Genomic DNA, 13,231 nt, shown 5'->3' on the forward strand with positions numbered 1-13,231 from the left:
TCTGGCACACCAACCATCTCCCTCCTCGGAAGCCCACTCCGAGCCCCGACCCCTTCCTATCCAAACTCATTACTCTCAACCCTCCCTCAGACCGCTTCTGAGAACTCTCCACTACACCACAACACAACACCCCGCCCCCCATCAAACTCAAAAATCAGAACCACACTCTGGTGTGCCAATCAGCCCCTCCAATCCCACCCAAACTCATCATTCCCCACACTCCCTCTGACTGCTATTGGGAACGCGTTAATACCGCTCGCCATGACACCCCGCCCCCTATCAAACTGCCAAGCCAGAGGAGCCCGCTGGCGCTCCAAACACCCCAAAACCTCACCCTCTTCAACCCCTACCTCCCACTAAACAGCAATCACCCCTTCCCTCCTTTCGCCCCCCATACCTCAGATTCACTATCCCATATCCCATCACAGAAATGACCAGCCCCCTGCCCACAACCCACTCCACCCACCACTGCCATCCCCGTTAACCTCTCCTCGACACCTGCCAATAACAACCCCTCATCACATCCCTTCCCCTCTCTAAAAGCAGCACATCTCGCCCTTGCAAGAACAGTAGCTGCATTTCCTTCACCCTCCGACCCCCCACCCTCTCTCACAACCCTACTGCACAGAAACCCTTGAAAAGTAGAAAACGACCCTGGTCCGCCTCCATGACTGTTTACTCCTCACCACTTCTACCCAACGTCCCAATCTCTCCCTCCCCACCCCAGCTACACTCACCCCTGCCCTCGCCCTGCTTCCACCCCTTCTCTCTTGACTTCTCGCCCTGCACACCAGAGCCCCCAATCCTTCGAGATTCACCCGAGGCTCTCTGCACCAAATGTCCCCTCACCCAATGACTCTCCGTCCTTTCGCCTGCGCTCCTGAACTCTACCAACTACCCACATATATCCTCCTCTGCCCGCCTATTCTTCCCAACCGCCACAGACTTGCCTCCTCCTCTCGTCACACGGAACTCACGGGTCAACATCCTGATGCGCTCAACCTCTCCCTCCACATGAACGGTCCAACTCATTCTAAAGGGCACACCCTAGATGCTATCTTCAGCTCCCATGACCTGATACATCTAGCCCTCCCTTACCACTGATCTGGTCCAACCACTTTGTCGTCCCTTTCTCCATCCTCACCCCTGTCCCTGCCACCACCCCCAACCCACCACCCCGTTCACCGCAAATGCTGGAACAAACTAAAGATCTTCCCTGACCTAGCTGAAGCCCTGCTTCTCAGATCCTGCACAAAACTCCCCCCTGATGGATCTTTAACCATCGACTCCTTCGACTCATGGCTCAATGACTCACTAATTACGCTCACCCCCTCATGCCCCTCTTCCTCATGCCTTGGACCATTTCCCAAATGGTTTACTCCTGAACTGAGGAATGCCAAAAAACTAAATAAATCCTTGGAACGCAAATGACGAGCAGAAAAAAACAGTCTCAGTAGATCCACCTTCGCCTTGCACCATCGCAACTACAAAGCAGAAATCTGAAAAGCCAAACAAGCCCACTACAACAATTAGATTCTCAACTGTGGAAACCGCAGCAAAGAACTCCACAGAATCTTATCTGAATTTGTCAAACCCACTTGTACCTCGGCCCAATCTACTGCATCACAATCGCACTGGGACTCTCTCTCCCTCCACTTCAACACCACTGCGCTCGACAGAAAGACTTCCCTTGTCCCTCCTCTCCCCACCCCAAATACCGTCCAATCCAACAACCACCCCCCCGCCACCACAACCCCCACCTTACCCACCTTTGACTCCTTCAAACCAATCTCCAGAGAAGAATTTCTTGACCTACTATCTGCTCGCAAATCCTCTGGTTTCCCCCTAGACCCCTGTCCCACCTCAGTCCTCAAAGAAATATTCTCGTCCACCTGCGCAGCAGTGAATGCAAGAACCATCCTAAATGACTCCTTCAGCCCTGCAATCTTTCCTGATGCCTTCAAAATTGCACATGTCAAGCCTCTTCTTAAAAAACCATCCCTCCACCCCTTTGGCCCCAAAAGTTACTGTCCCATCTCGAACACCAGATTCCTTGCAAAAGTCATTGACCGAACTGCATACTCCCAACTAAATACCTTTGTCGAATCCAACAACCTCCTTGACCCCGCCCAATCAGACTTCAGACCACGACATGGAACCGAAACCACTGTGGCCTCAATCTGGGATGATATTAAGATCACTGCAGACTCTGCAGAATGCGCTGCACTAATTCTCCTCGACCTGTCTGCAACCTTCGAAACAATTAACCATTCAATCCACTTTGACTGCCTCCACTCCCTAGGTATCCGTGGAACTGCTCTCAAATGGATCGCCTCCTTCCTCAACAACAGGAAACAAATAACCCTCCTCTCCCCTTTTGTCTTGGCTTTTTGTCTCGGCTGCTCACCCATTTAATACTGTTGTACCGAAAAAGCACATGTCTATCAGCTCTCCTATTCAAGCTCTATATGTCCACCCTTCCCTGGAATCATCCGCCTGCACAATATCCTGTTCTACAACTACACCAATGATACCCAAATCATCTTTAAACTCCACAACTCATACTCCAACTCTCATCCTGACCTCGCAGCCTGCCTCCTAGATATCGACCGTTGGATGACTACAAACCACCTCCTCCTAAACCCCACTAAAACTGAAAGCATGATATGTGGCAACACTGAGCTTCTCCCTCGTCCACTCCCCTGGCACCCTTCCATGGGCCAACCGCCCACCGACTCCGTCACAGTAAAAAACCTTGGATGCACCATGGACTCTGGCCTAACCCTCTCCCGACAGATCAACAATGTATCTAAATCTTGTCACTACCATCTCAAAATTCTCAGGTGCATTTTTCCCTACCTCTCCTTCCCGAACAGACTGCTGCTGTTTTCTCCATTGTAATATCAAGACTGGACTATGCCAACTCCCTTTGCCTAGGAGTCCTGGCATATCACTTTAATAAACTCCAATGAGCGCAAAACGCTGCTGCTAAAATGCTACTAGCCTTTGGTCCAAGAGACCACACCTCTCCAGCTCTCAGAACCCTCCACTGATTCCCAGTTGGACGAAGGGCCACTTTCAAGACCCTGTGCATCACTCAACGTGCAGTGCACAACACTGTGCCCTCTATACCTGCAAGATAAGCTAAAACCTTACCTCCCACCCCGCGCCCTAAAATCAAGCTCTGCCCTCCTTTTAGTGATCCCAAACACCAACTCTGTCAGGATCAGAGGATCATCTTTCTCAGCATTGGCCCCAACTCTGTGGAACTCGCTTCCACCTCACATCCGACACACCCAAGACTATGTGACATTCTGCAAATTACTAAAAACATGGCTCTTTCCATAACACCAACAACCCTAAAGATATGTCTGAACTCCCAACAACCCAATGACTAAATACATAATGAGACTCTCTACCAGGTGTTCAATGACCTTTGATCCTACCCACAGGATAGGATGGATGGATGGATGGAGTGGATGAAGGGAATGGATTGATGAAATGGGTGGATGGAATGGATGGTGTGGATGCATCTATGGAGTGACGGATGGAACGAACGGATGGAGTGGATGGAGAGGACAGAATGAATGGAACAGATAGACGCATGTGAAATGGAGGGATTGAATGTGTGGCACCGATGCATGTGGAATGAATGGAGGATATGTATATAGAGTGGATAGAATGGATGAACTAGAGCGAATAGACAAAATCAATTGAACTGATGGATGGAGTGGATGGGTGGATGGAGTGGATGGAGTCGATAGAGTGGGTTGAATGGATGGAGTGGTTGAAGTGGACGGAATGGATGTAGTGCTTGAAGTGGATGGAATGGATGGAGTGGATTGAATGGATGGAGTGGACGAAAGAGATGGAGTGGATCAAATGGATGGAGTGGACGGGGTGGATGGAGCGGATGGAGCAGATGGAGCAGATGGAGCGGATCGAGCGGATAGAGGGAGTGAATTGAATGGATGGAGTGGATTGAGTGGATGAGGTGGGTGGAATGGATGGAATTGGTGTAATGGATGAAATGGTTGGAATAGATGGAATGGATGGAATGGATGGAATGGATGGATGGAATAGATGGATAGAGTAGATGGAATAGATAGAGTGGATGGAATAGATGGAAGGAATGAAATGGATAGAGTGGATGGAATAGATAGAGTGGATGGAATGGATGGAATGATGGAATGGATGAGATAGATGGAATTGATGGAATTGATGTAATGGATAAAATGGATGGAATAGATAAAATGGATAGAGTCGATGGAATAGATAGAGTGGATGAATTGGATGGAATGGACGGACTATACAGAATGAATGGGGCAGATGGAATGGATGAATCGATTAAATGGATGGAATCGATGGAGTGGATGGAGTGGATGGGGTGGATAGAATGGATAGAATGGAAGAAATTGAAGAAATGGATGTAATGGATGGATTGGATGGATGGAATCGATCAATGGTATGGAGGGACGGAATGGACAGAGTGGATGGAATCGATGGAATGGGAGGAGTGGATGGAATGGATGGAATAGATGCAATGGGTGGAATGGGTGAAATGGATGGAATGGATGAAGTGGGTGGAATGGATGGAATGAAATAAAAGGATTGAGTGGATGAAATGGATGGAAATGGATGCAATTAATGGAGTACTCAGAACTGTGAACATTAGCCTACGCCAGACCCTGACAGGACTGTGAAAGTCAGCCTGAGTCGCTTCTAGATAGAAATGCAAATGTTGGCATGGCCCACACTTGGGTAGAGCTGTGAACATTAGCCGGAATCGCATCTGGATAGAAATACGAATGTAAATGTTAACAGGCCCCACATGTGTATCACTGTGTACCCTGCCTTCCTGTTCCCCATGCTGTTGAAATATATATCCGTATCCCCCCTCCCTGTCGCTGTAAGCCCAACCCCCTGTCTCTATGTGTCCGTGTGTCGCTCTGTTCCCTGCCATCCTGTTCACGTGCCTGGTCTTGGGCACTTTAAAGATAACCATCATAACACATCACTACGCCTACTCTCTACTATACACCATCATTCAACTAGAACACAGCTATACCACTGATTAATTCGGCTAGCTCTTCACATACGAATACTACCCCATGAACACCTCATGACCCTAATAAAATGCAGCTAGCCGAGCACATTCCGGCCTAGTTGCTCAGGCCTAACGCAGCCAGAGGCAAGTCTGGGTGTCCGCCCAACAGACTGCACACATCCAACTGATATCTCAAGCACCACACCTAACACTAGGATGCAGCTACCACACGGCAATTACATCAGCTGCACACATATCTGGTGCACCCACGCACCCTACGACACTATCTTTCTCTACTGACCAGAACTAGGGTTCCCGAGGGCGTTCAACCTACCAGCGCTTTGAGGTCCTACCAATGATATATAGAGCACTATATAATTGCCAAGTAACATATAACATAACATAACATATCTATCCAGTTTCCAAGCAAGATGCTTACTTGCATTGTGGCAGAGTATTTATATGCAGATGTGCATCTCAGGAGGATAGCTCAGGGGCAACATGCAGAGCACCACAGGCTTGATCCCTGGGCCCGCGCTTAGAAACCTCTGGGTATTAAGCACGTTATAAATAATCAATTACAATTACAAGCAGTTCCTTTGAATGTCTCAGAAACACCTACTGGCGAAACAATAGACTGAGCCTATCGTAGCTGAATCAACTGCATCGCATTGAGATTTTGGAGCCAACATAGTGGAGATATATGTCAGTCAATTGGTAGTTTCAGGGGAGAAAAAAGGCAACTTCTTCCAATGTTGCTCTCGAGTGCAGTACTGATTGGTTTGTTCACTGTCATGGTCCAAAAGGTTTTCTTGAGCAGGGGCTCTCCCATAGCTCCATAACTAGGTTCCCCCATGCTAAAAGTCAATGAAAAGGTGAAGAGCAGCAATACTGCGGTTCAACAGCAGATGTCACTATAACCCATGCTTAGAACCACATCATCTGTTCAGACATTTGTATTTAGATTATTTGGTTTGAGATACTCTGAAAGGAAAATATAGAGAATGCACGGTTGATTATTGCAACATAATATATTGAAGTGGTGCATTAGGATAATTTAATAAAAGTGTTATTAATTTATAATAATCTTGGATCACTTTTAAATGGTTTGGAACTAACATTGACCTTTTTTAAAACTGATTTTGATTTTATATTTGAATATTTTTGTTTTAATCTACTTTTTTACATTTGATTATTATATTATGTTTAACATACTTTTAAAAAATAGCTTTTTCTCACTTACATTCCAGGTAAAAAAAAAAACTCAACAACGTTTGCCCACTCCTTCAATCACATAACCAAACATCTTTTAAATGTGTTTTAGCTACGCGTGGCTCTAAGGCCACTCAAGACACGTATTAGTACAATCCCCAAATACTGTTCTAGATTCGGTAGCACCCCACGTGGTGTTGTATCCCACTTAAAGCACCACTACACCTGACCAGACATTGTTGATGTGTAATCTGATGTTAATCCACACAATTACCTGGACCTGATCTGACAAAGAGAATGCAGCTGTGCTTTCTGGCTGCAGCGTGGTTTCTTCGTCATTGCTACATTTTAAGATATGGCATCCAGAGCTGGGTTCTCCAAATCACTTAGGGTAAAGCCCAGGGTATGGAACTCAGTTAGGATTTAATGCTAATAGCAAAGGCATAGACCATCATTGTTCGACCTTCAATTCCCTAAAGCCAAGATTCGAACCTCAGAGACGTATTGACCTCCAAACGTGGTTTTCAAGTGTGCTTCATGGCTCCATGCAGTGGAGAGGTGAGCACAACAAAGCGAAAAATAGGCTTATGCGGCTTGTTGTAAAAAGGCACTTGGGATCTTTACCTTGCACTTGGTTCAACTGCCTTGGGTTGGAGGGCGGAGCCTGTCTAAGGAAGGCTATGCTAGCACCCTCGGCAAGTGTGACAGCTAGTCCCGAAGCCCAGAACCAGGCATCGCTCGTGGTTAAAACCCAGGTTCGGAGGAAGCAAAGGTCTGCTTGTAAGGCCTGTCATGCAGGGGCAGAGCCAGCCTCATTTGGGGGAGGCTGGATGGCAATTTTGCAAATATTTAGTAGGTTGGGACATTAAACCTACTGAGCTATTGACCTCTTCCGCCTGGCCTACCCCTATCCCCTTTGCCACGCCCAGGATACTGAGTAGGTATCACACCTTCGTTTGGCCTATTAGATGCATCTTTTACCCCCAACTCACCAGAGGCATAGCCAGAATTGTGTAACAAGTGGTACCTGGAGCTAATGTTGGGCCCACACTAAGCAAAGCCCACAGAAGGAAGTGGGCTTGTTTGCTCCGACCGAATGTGCAGATTTCACAGGGCGTGTTGGTGTTTGGGGGACACCCAATGAAGGGGAGGACTTGTTGGTGTCACCCGCTGCGAATTTCTTTCAGATCATGGTTTAAAATGGTGCGTTTCACAGTTCACTTTCTGTGATAAATTAGGTAAAATGACACACAGTTTACAATCAGTGTTGAAGGATAAGACAGATGAGAAGTCACCAACAGTGCACAGGAGCATTTTCCAATGCATTCTCACAATGTCTTTGCCCACTATATGCCAGTGCTCTGCAAGTGTAAAACCTGTTCATATTGATTGTGCTCACACATGTCAATTCTGGTGCACCTATATCTGCCACTATTCCTACATAAGAAAATACTCATGTTTGCTTTGTCTATAATGCCAGTAAACATAATATAACACAACATGTTTATGCTGGCTCTGCCAATATATGCCAGTATGCCCATGTAAGAACAGACTCCTGTTGGCTTTGCCTTAATGTCAGTAAAAAAATAAAGCCATGCCACTATAAGAAAAACATATCCTTGCTGGCATAAATTCCCTGTTCCATATATAAGAACCCTCATCATACAGTATTTTGTTCCTAACCGTAGTAAAAAATGTCAGGCCACAGTAATAAAACATTGCCTTGTAAGCTGCACGAATGCCCTAAACCCAAATCATGCACACTTAGGTTGCCTTTGGCCTTAACACTAGTAAAAAATGCAATGCCACAGTAGCTCAGTGGGTTGAGAGCTCGCTGTTGCGATCTGAGTATGATTTGTAAATTCAAATCCCCACAAGTCCAACTCAGTCTTTCATCCATCCAGGGTCGATAAATGAGAAAAAACGTTGCCTGGGTGATAATTGTATGTAAATATGTTCTCTGTAAGGTGGCTTTGGAGAAAGCACTATATAAATAACATATCATTATCATTACACAGATAAGAAGACTTATTTTGTACTCATGTTGTATTTGCCCTGCAAAGCCAGTAAAAAATGTCATGCTACAATAGGAAATAATTCCCTTGTGGGCTAACCAAATGCCCCCCATACCCTCCTGTAAGGACACTTATGTTGCCTTTAACCGTTACACCAGTAAACAAAAATGCCAAGCAACAGTAAGGGAACATGCACCCCATGTAACAACTGCCCCAAAAGGGCAGTTAAACATGCCATGTGCCTGTCAAAAAATTGTCATGCGCCAATGTCCGTCCCCGGGCCCTTAGCCTGCATACACGCAAATACACATATACACACACAGATACATATGCAGACACTCACACATATTCACCCACCAGTCATGCCCCCATACAGCAATTTCACACAAGCATCCAGATAATTTACACTGGACTCTCATTCACCTGCGCAGTCGCACTCATGTACACATTCACATTGCATTAATTCATATGCATGACTTACAGACACTCCTTCACATACAGACACTCCCTTGCATACAAAGATGCACCCACTTACACACTCCCTCGCATGCATGCATACATTCATACATGCATGCAATCCATGCATATACACAAACAAAAACACCCCTTTTTTTAGTTATTGCTGATTAATGGCAGCAGTGGCAGATTTAAGGCCAGTGGGGAAAAAATGACAGTGGGCCCCAAGTGGGCGGATCATGGAGGTTAGAATAGAATAGGCAGGGTTGAACAATGATGACAAATGCTACTTTTTTAAGTTGTGTTTTTTACAATTTTGTGTGTTGGGAGGCCTGACTCTAGAGACAGCTGGGCCCTATGGCCAGGTTTTGCTGTCAATGGTGGTAATATTGAAAGAACAATCCTGAAGAAAATGATGGAAATTATAGGGTTCAGGGCAATGGTCAATGGGAGGGGACATTACAGGGGGTGATATCACAGGATAATTCCTACAGCACCTAGAGCAATTATTTGCATGTCCCCGGTGTTCTTACTCCACACGCTTGTTATGTCATTGAACATCACAAACTTAAAGAAGTTCACCTTTTAATCTCAAAAACTTCCTGGGGTCCCCTTTTTTGCGTGTGCTACCTGTGGCACTTGAAAGACCCCTTAACCCCAACCCACCACCTCCATATCTCCTCGAGCAGGGCAGTGAATGGAAATGGAGAGGGAATAAGGGCAGGATGGTCAGGGAGAATAGCAGAGAAGGGGCACATAACATGAACACTGATAGGACAGGAAAGTGGAGAATGAAGGAGGGCAGAAGCATGAAGGAGAGATAGAGAGTGAAGTAAGGCAGGCGATCAAGTGATTGAACGCAGACAGGTGATGGTACAAAGATGAATAGGTACAGAAAATGAACCGGGGTAGGAGAACGGGGCAATAGTTAATAAGACACGAGAGTGAGGGGAAATGCAGAGTGAAGAGGATTAAAGGGCAGGGAAAAAGAGATCAGGGGGTTCAGGAGTGTAAGGTGAATGCGGAATAATGGAGGTCTAAAGAGTCAAGGAAAAAGGAAGAGTGAGGGAGGGCAGGATAAAGGGGGAGAAGGGAGGCAAGCGAGCGAGGAATGGGCAGTGGAGGGGCAGCAATGTAAGGCAACTGGTGTGACGTGGGTAAATGAGGGAGGGACACATTGAGTGAAGGAAGACAGGTGAGTATGCGAATAGCACCAAAATAAGGAAGAGAGCCATATCTTTATAACAAAGAATCTTTGACCCAAATGATGGAGAAAGAAAAAGTGAGAGGAGGATTAAGGGAATGAGGCAAGAACAGAGGATGATATAGTGTTCAAAAAGAGCAGGAAAGAGTGGGATACTAGAGAGATAATTGCTAGTAAGGAAAAAATGAGGGCAAACAGATTGCTGACTGGGAGAAAAGGAAAGCAGGATAGAAATTAGTAAAAGGGGAGGATATTTGTGAGGGTGCTGGCCCTAGCTGTCCACCTATCCGCAGTCACAGCTGCAATAGATACATGAAAGGTACACAATTAAAATGCAGCCACTTGGATAAGATTGTATGCTCCACCAGAACCCCCCCGTTTCAGCTTTGTGTCAATCTCATTTTAATAAAGCGATAAGAGGTTGATGGCCCAGACTCAGGGGTGCCTGGGTAAGGACTGTTGTCCCTTAGAAGGTGCACTTGGTGGGTGATAATAAATGGGAGGGGAGTATAATGCTGCATGATATGTAAAATAATGGTTCAAGCATATTATCTTATATTGAATTATCTTTCACTGTGAATACCTTTTTTAAAACCAAATGGCTATTGTTTCCCCCTGGTTGGTGTGGTTTGTATTGTTTTTATGTACACATTCCTTTGCAGGCTGCTGCTGCAAATGAGCATTCAAGGTGGTGAAAATAAAGCTATACAAGTCTTTTTGCCTGACCTATTTCGATAACAATGTATGTAATGTCAGGTTGGCTTCTTATGTGAATTGTTTACTTTTTTAAGGCATTGAGAGAAAAATGAATTATTTTGGAAAATCAAACCTAAATTACAGCCTGGGTCCACACACTGATTTTACCACTTAAACGAAATGTGTGACCCTGGGCAAATCATGTAATTTCACTGTGCCTGTTCTGCTGACATTGGGTGTTGCTAGAAGTGATTTAGTTTGCAATTTGTGCTATGAAGAAAAACCCTCATGACTTACTAAATTATTGAGTTGTAGTATATTTATAATAGTGAATATTTATATATCGCACCAAATATTATTCCCTTGGCTTACACGTGAAAACCACTTTCAATGTATTTACCAAAAGTATCCTGGAGTATTTAAGAATGATGTCACTGCTTGTAATGTTATTTACTGATCATGCCAAAAACCTCTTGGGGTCTACCTGATGCTTCCCTCACCATGTTGCAGCAAGTGAATCACATTGCATCCACTTCCGCCTGCGCCACTAAGCCGACCAATGCCATCAAACAGTTCCTTCCCACTGATACCTGCACAACCATTGCTCAAACTCTCATTGCATCTAATTTGGACTATTGTAAGTCCCTACTCGGTGGAACTTCCGAAAGAAACTTGAATACACTGCAAGTGGTCCAAAATAATGCCATCAGAGCAGCCACTGATTTGTACAAACACAACAATGTATCTGAAAAAAGGAGATCCATCCCCTGGCTCCCAGTTAGGGAAATAATAATATTTAGAGCTCTGTCTATCATTCATCAATGCTAAGCCAGCCTCGCGCCAACATACCTCTCCCAAAATATCAAAGGTCAAGCCTCCACATGACCACAGCGCTTTGCCTACAAACATTGCCTGGAGACCCCAGATATATAACTGCAAAAGAGCAGGAGGAGCTTGTTCACACTCCGGGCAGCCACCATCTGGAACAAACTCCCACCCCACTTGCAGACTGAACCCTCCTACAAGGCTTTCAGAAAGAAACTGAAAAGCCACCCTTTCAACTGATTTCCACTGTACTATTGTCCTTTGTCTTGAACCTGCAACTAGCGCCTAAATGCCCCCAGGCTATGTGAGCTGCTATAAATGTGTAAATAAATAAATAAATAAATATATAAATATATAAATAAATAAATAAATAAATATGTTAAAGGACATTTGTACCACGCACTATCACCACTGGAGTGGTCCCCTGGTGCTCTGGCAGCTCTGAAAGAGGAGGGGAGGTTGAGTTATTGGGAGGCAGCAGGAAAAGTGCAAGAGAGCAGTGATGTGCTGTTGGCGGCCTCAGCCCGGTGGGTCCCTTGGCAGGGCCTGGGGTGTTTGCGGCCGGTAGTCGTCGTGTACTGTTGTGCAAGACTATGTGTGTTATTGTTTTGTTGTTGTGATGTAGTGAAGTTTGTGCGGTTTGTTGTGCTGTAGGTTTTGGTTGTGTTTGGTTTGGAGTTTGAGAGGTGTATGCAGAAAGGGAAATTGTTAGTAGGATTGGTTAGTTTGCGTCTCTATCCTGAGTTGATGCACTCGGCTTGTGTATTCTCCCCTGATGCGGCTCTGTCCTGTTCTGGGTCCAACTGGCATATAAGGTCCTTTACTCCTCTGGCCCCCACCTCTAACATTCTCTCTCATAGCTCCCCTTATCCTCCCTTCATACTCCTGCGGCCAGTGCACCTGCCAATGCACATAAATACATACATAATGCCATATTATGCCATTTAGCGGTCTGCATATCTTTTGCTGCACATGTCCAGAAGACAAATTAGAACATATTGAGGCCTTGTATGCCTTACAGACACACAGTGTTGTGAATTTGTTGTGTTGTGTATGTTTTTAAGAGCCTCAAGGAGGGTGGGGGGCACCCATCTGTCCCTATTTTGGCTGTCGTACTACACAGCAACATATTTCTTTCATGCTGTTAAATGTGCACTTTGCTTCGTATGCATGTTACAGACTGCCTTTTTCTGGCTGCTGTCACCTTAACTCCTTAACTCAGTGTTAGTCAAACCTTTTCATACCGATCCCCCTCTGGTAAAACAAAGGTTTCTGAGACCCCCTACCTAGGTGTTGGTCCACCTAGGGAGCCCAAAGGATGTCCAGGGGTTGCCTGGCTCTTTAAAATATATGCAGACGATCTACTGCTTATTTTTACTATTAAAAACAGCCACCTTGATCCTTTTTTATATGAAAAACATTCATCCTAACCATATTTTAAAGAGTCTACCCCCCCCCCCCCGGACAGCCTTTGGAGCCCCTAGTTTGAAGACCACTGCCTTCACTGAAGACGACTTTAAATGTGTGCTTGGAAGCAGGTTACAGATTGCCTTAGATAGCATCCAGCAGTGTTTACACCTCTGCCTTTTACTTTGGTTTCATCTGCGTTAGCACCTTGCGGAGAGCAATTACTAACTTTTCAGTTCAGTTTAGGGGTTCATTTCCCCTCTGGTTGCCTGCCCATGATATTAAAGAGCATTCCTTTGTATTCATTCTTATTTAAGGCAACCCAAGGGTGTCACACACTGTGCCCACCCCTCCTAACTGTAGACATGG

This window comes from Ambystoma mexicanum, chromosome 12 (genome assembly GCF_040938575.1).
Source record: "Ambystoma mexicanum isolate Mex_15411 chromosome 12, UKY_AmexF1_1, whole genome shotgun sequence".
NCBI classification, from domain to species: domain Eukaryota; kingdom Metazoa; phylum Chordata; class Amphibia; order Caudata; family Ambystomatidae; genus Ambystoma; species Ambystoma mexicanum.